The sequence below is a fragment of the Dipodomys spectabilis genome, unplaced genomic scaffold (assembly GCF_019054845.1).
Source record: "Dipodomys spectabilis isolate Male_0828 unplaced genomic scaffold, ASM1905484v1 ptg000234l, whole genome shotgun sequence".
NCBI lineage: Eukaryota > Metazoa > Chordata > Mammalia > Rodentia > Heteromyidae > Dipodomys > Dipodomys spectabilis.
The window spans coordinates 17,245,279-17,251,676 of NW_024870911.1; the positions used below are offsets into that span (position 1 = coordinate 17,245,279).

The 6,398-nt window shown below is 43.0% G+C and overlaps 1 pseudogene; it reads right to left on the reverse strand.

The window, feature by feature from the left end:
- Positions 1–229: 229 nt before the first annotated feature.
- On the reverse strand, positions 230–5,495 carry LOC122124291 (annotated as a pseudogene).
- Positions 5,496–6,398: the final 903 nt, after the last annotated feature.

Sequence of the window (6,398 nt, forward strand, 5' to 3'; positions counted from 1 at the left end):
GCACCCTTATTGTGGAGGCAGGGTTGTTGTTTTTCATTGTACTAATGGCACAATGCTCTGCTCACAGCAAGCACTCAGTAATGTCTGTGGGATGGATGAATGTTACAGAGTAACTTGCTTCTAGAAGGAAAGAGGGTATTAATCAGCATATCTTCCCTTATAAAGACCTAGTTTATGTTGTTCCTGAACAGACAGATTAAAGGAAGGACTTGATCATCACTTTTTTGTTATTAGTAGGGTCTTTTTTTATTCAGAAAAAAAAACGTTTTCCAACCACACACAGGAGGGGGATGGGTAGGGGGGGAGGTATCTGCCCATCCAGCCCCTACCCCTAGCCCATGTGGTTTTGGCAGCAATAAGGGAAATTAGATAATAGCCCCAAAATAAAAATGGTATATGTGTGTGTATGGGAAGGGAGGGAGGTACAAAAGCTGTGGGGAGTCGTGAGGGGAAAGGATGGACAAGGTCAGTACTGGGAACGCGGAAGGTGGGAGGCCATTTCATAACATTTCTTGTAGATCAAACCGCCATGGACACCTTCCTTATCCATCAGCAAGACTAGCGTCTTGGCAGTCATGGTGACAGTGACTGACATTGAAGGTAGGGGCTCCGCCAGCACTCTTGGCACACAGATCCATGATGAATTCTCAGTCTTGTAGCAGTGAATCCCGGATCCCAGAGCATTTCTGGCCCCTACATGTCAGCCCATCCACAAAACACAAACAAAAAACAACTTGACTGGTCTTTGCCAACCAGGACACCAACGTCAGCTGGCGTGATGTTGACGAAGGTCTTTTCAGGGACGGTTGCCCAGACTGAGGGCGAGTCCTTGTAGCTTACCAAGGCCTTGTCCTGACAGGTCCGGTCCGCCAGGAGGTGGCGGATGTGGGCGTTCCCTCCGGACGTGGCGCTGCTCGCGGGCTGCTGTAGGCGCGGCTTCCAGGGCCGCGGGCTGGGCTGCTCGGGCTGGCGGGCGGGGGCAGGCCGGGAGCCTAGGCAGCGCTGCCATCTGGACCGCGGCTCTGCTGGCTGTGCAGCAGCCCTCGCACCGCCACTTCCTCTTGATTATTATTTTAGTAAGCATCATTGGTGGAATAAATGCTATAGTCTCCCCTGCTTTATCTATGTTACCATTCACTTTACAACTAATGAACAAAGATTGGGGTCTAGGTGGTAAGAGTGTTTGCCTAACAAGCATGAGGCTTTGAGTTCAAACCCCAATACTACACAAACAAAAAATTAATGTACAAGCAAATATATATATATATATGTGTGTGTGTGTGTATATGTGTATATACTTATACATGTGTTTTTGTTGTTTTCCTTATTAGATAAGTAATTCATGCGCATTGTAAGACATTAAACACACAGTCACACAAATAATAATAAACTTAATTCTACTAAGAGAGAACCACTATTTATATTTTTGTGACAATAATACAGATTTCTTTTTTCTGTCTGTTGTGGGGCTTAAACTCAGGGCCTGGACACTGTGCCTGAGCACTTTATTACCCAAGGTTAATCAGTTGATTAATTGGCTCCAGATTTTTCTTATTGCACATATATGCTTTAAAAATGAGGTGGAGGCCAGGCACTGTAATCCTAGCTACTCGGGAGACTGAGATCTGAGGATTGTGGTTCAAAGCCAGCCCAGGCAAGAACATCCATGAGACGATTATCTCCAATTAACCACCAAAAAACCGGAAGTGGCACTGTGACTCAAGTGGTAGGGCGCTAGCTTTGAGCTGAAGAGCTGAGGGACAGCACCCAGGCCCAAAGTTCAAGCCCCATGACTGACACAAAAAAAGGGGGGGGGGGCGGTGAGGTTAGAGCTGGGCACTGGTGGCTCATGCCTATAATCCAAATTACTCAGGAGGCTGAGAAGCCAGCCCAGACAGAAAACTCTAATCTCCAATTAATCACAGAAAAAGCCTGAAGTGCTTCTGTTGCTCAAGTGATAGAGTGCTAGCCTGGAGCAAAAGGAATTTAGGGACAATGCTAGGCCCAGAGTTCAAGGTACAGGACTGGCAAAAAAAAAAAAAAAAAGGGAGGCGGGGTACAGAAGCTTATTCTTATAATACTAGTTATTCGTCAGGGTGAAATGTTAGGATGAGCCTCAAAGCCAGCTTGGGCACATAAATCTGAGGAACTTTTATCTCTAATTACCTAGCAAACCAGAAAAAAGCTGGAAGGGGAAGCATGGCTGCAGTGTTAGAGTGTCAGCCTTGAGGGGAAAAAGCTAAGCAAGAGTGTAAGGCCCTTAGTTCAAGCCTAGTGCAAGCCCCCTTCACCCCAAAAGTGGGTCATAGTGTTCATATGATTTCGCTCTTAGTGTATATTTAAATATATTATATGTATTTTATATCATGTTTAGAACATCTTTTTATTGCATGAAGTTCCACATTTTGTTAATTTTGGCTGGCTGGATTGTTTCCAATTTTTAACAATTATCCACAGCACTGTGAGATAGTTAAACTTACAAGTAATTATTTTATTATAACTTAGGATACACTTTTGAAAATTAAAATACTAATGCATATGGCTTATCTTATGTGATTTTAAAACTTTTCTTTTTTGTGCAAGTCCTAAAGCTTGAACTCAGGGGCTGGGTCTGTTCCCTGAGCTTTTTTTGCTCAAGTCTAATGCACCTGGTGCTACAGCTCCAATTCTGGCTCTTTTCTTAGTGGTTAGAGCTAAGAGTCTAATGGCCTTTCCTTCCTGGGCTGGCTTTGAACCACAATCCTCAGATATCAGCTTCTGGAATAGCTAAAATTACATGTATGAGCCACCAGTGCCCAGCTTAAAGCTTTTTTTATTTTTTAATAAGCTACCAAATTACTCTTGGGCCTCTAAGGACAGAAAAGAGATGGTCCTTTCTCTGTCCATTATAAATGTCCCTCATCAATACTCCTTTTAGATTAAACAGAGAAAAACTATGTATTTATTTGATCATAGCTTCACATGGTCATAGTTTTACGTGGGGAGCTTAAAACCCAAAGCTTCTGGGGGGCTTATGTGTTTGCTTGCTTAGGTTCAGTGAAGGCAGACAGCCACTTTGATGTCAGCCCATGTGACTAAACCAGAAGAAGGGTCTGAGCTAGTGCAGACAGATTGAATGGAAATCTGTCCAGATTTTTCAGTCTATAAGACTCTTATATCAACCAGGGAATTGGACATGAGCACTTGTATGATAGGAAACCTAGTATACCCAGATCACAGCTCAGACACACACCTTGGCTGAAAAGGAGACCCTATCTCAAAGTTAACCACAGAAAAACAATTCTAGAAGCATGGCTCAACTGTAGAGCACCTGCCTAACAAGCACCAGGCTCTAATTTCAAGCCTCAGTACCACACACACACACATACACACACACACACACCACCACCACCACCACCACCACCACCACCACCACCACCACCACCAAGAAATAAAAAACAAGCTAGGTGGTAGAAGGCTTAGGCCAGAAGATCATTGTCTGAGGCTGGCCCCAGGCAAATCTGAAAAATAAACTAAAACAAAAAGGGCTGGAGTTATGGCTCAGAGGTAAAGCATTGCAAGTAAAACCTGCAAGCACAGACACCTGAGTTCAAACCTTAGTGGAACAAAAAGAAGGAGGGGGGGGAGGAAGGAGGAGGAGGGGGAGAGAAAGAAGGAGAGGAAGAGTGAGAGGGAGAGAGAGAAGGAGGAGAGGGAGAACGAGGAGAGGGAGAAGGAGGAGAGGGAGGAGAAGGAGGAGAATGATTAATAAGTGTAATATTTGATCTCAACCTCAAATTAGAGGGTTGGTTTTTATTGTTTGTTTCTGTTTGGCTTTGGGTTTTTTTTCTTTTGGCAACAGTTTCTCTGTATATAATGCAAACTGATCTAGAACTTACTACATAGCCTAAATTGGCCTTGAGTATCCAGTCTCTGCCTCTGCCTCTGATTCATAAATGCTTGGATTATAGGTATGTATGACCACACCCAGGGCAGATTAAAGTTTTAAAAATCCTCTCCAGGCAGGAAGCGAGGCCTGGGGATTGCTATCAGACTGTGCCTGTCACTCCTGTAGAACTGGATCACTTCTTGGCCTTCTCAAGTTCCCTAAATATCTTGGGGTTCTTGGGCCTACCAGAAAGTGACTGGCATCCTGCAAGGCACCACCTTCCACAGGTAGCAGCACAGTCCCCAGGGAGGAAGCAGGATGCTCATTTCAGTCCCCTAAATGCAATGTAAACAGGACCTCCAAAGTTCAGGTGATGTAACCAGTGCTCCCAATTGTTTTGTTGCAAAGTGGACAGACTTGTGAGCAAATAACCATATTGCCACAACAATAAGAAGATTCTGTGTCTCTAGAGAGTTCTTGAAGCACTTATATCAGCCAGCCAGTATCTTGTCCTAGTGGTAGAATTCTAATTCCTTTTTTTTTTTTTTTTTAGGGGATTCTCTTTGGAGTATATAGATTCAAATAACTCTAGTCCTGAGTAGCAACGCTCCTTGTAGTTTCTTTTTTTTTGGAAGAGGTGGGGGGATCTGGTCGTGGGGCCTAAACTCTAGGCCTGAGGGTACTGTCCCTCAGCTCTTCAGCTCAAGGCTAGCGCTCTACCACTTGAGCCACAGCGCCACTTCCGGCTTTTTTCTTTTTGCTTATGTGGTGCTGAGGAATCGAACCCAGGGCCTCATGCATGCAAGGCAAGCATTCTACCACTGAGCCACCTTCCCAGCCCTCCTTTTATTTTCTACCTCCATAAAATCAGATTTTGTTTTCCCAGTTACTGATTTTAAAAATTCTTTAAATTCTTTCAACTAAAATAACTTGTGTGGTTTTCTTCTTAGGTATTAACTGATCATTATACCCTTGGTCATTCCAATATACTTACACACTCAGGAAATTAGGCTTTTTCCCTAGATGAGAATCGTTGCAGTAATTAGGGTGACCATATTGTTAGCAGTTAAGTGTGACAGACACCCTTAGGAACAAACTCCTATATTAACTCACTCTCAAAATGTCCTTTGTTTTGGCTGCAGCTAAAACTTTTGGGGGAAAGTAGCATCAGCCATCTATAACACAAGCTAAATGTATCCAGAAGAGTTCCAGTCTACCATTTTTTCTTTCTTTTTTTTTTTTGATCCGGTTGTGGGGCCTGAACTCTGGGCCTGGGCGCTGTCCCTCAGCTCTTCAGCTCAAGGCTAGCACTCTACCACTTGAGCCACAGTGCCACTTCTGGCTTTTTTCTTATGTGGTGCTGAGGAATCGAACCCAGGGCCTCAGGCATGCAAGGCAAGTGCTCTACCACTGAGCCACCTTCCCAGCCCCTGGTCTACCATTTTTTCTTCTTGAACTATGACCTTAAACTGAGCATGTTCCATGATGTATGTCTTGAAATGAGCATGCTTGGGAATGTGCCCAACTCCAAAGTGTTTTCCTATATGAATATGTATAAGCTCCCTGAATGAAATCTTTATTTGTTGCAAAAATGCATTACGTTGAAAATGAGCCCTGTTCTCTCCATACCTACATGTAGTAAATTTCTTGATCATATGCCCTCAAATATTAAACTCAGAGTAGTTTACTTGCTACAATTTCTTAAAATGAACATACCAAAATAAAAAATATCCAACCATAGAAAAAGTATTAAAATAATACTGGCTGGGAAGGTGGCTCAGTGGTAGAGCACTTGCCTTACATGCTCAAGGCCCTGGGTTCTATTCCTCAGTACCACATAAGCAAAAAGAAAAAAGCCGGAAGTGGCACTGTGGCTCAAGTGGTAGAGCGCTAGCCTTGAGCTGAAGAGCTGAGGGACAGTGCCCAGGCCCAGAGATCAGGCCCCACTACCGGACCCAAAAATAATAATAATAATAATAATATGTGAGCTATTATCTAGTCAAGAATGAAATCCAAAGCCAAAGAATGCCTTCACTGCCAAAAAATTAAACACCACAAACATATCTAATTTTATGAGATTTGGCTCAATATTATATACAGTGAAGTTAATGAGGCCAAATGACATGGCTGCTTTGGAAAAACAATTGGTAAATTAAACATAGAGTTATTCTATAGTTAGTACCCCTGGGTATTGAAAGAGAATCAAAAATATGTTTACATAAAACCTGTGCACAAATATCCACAGTAGCCTACTCAAAATGGTAAAAAAAAAAAAAAAAAAGTACAACCCAAATGTCCAGTAACTGATGAGTGAATAAGTGAAATGTGACATGTCCATATGACATACATAATTCAGACGTAAAAATAAATGGAACACCAGTCAGAATGTCCCACATCCTCAAGTCAGCCAACGACAAATGCTAGAGGGGATGTGGAGAAAAAGAAACCCTATTACACTGCTGGTGGGAATGTACACTTATACAACCACTTTGGAAAGCAGTCTGGAGGGTCCTCAAAAAGCTAAATATTG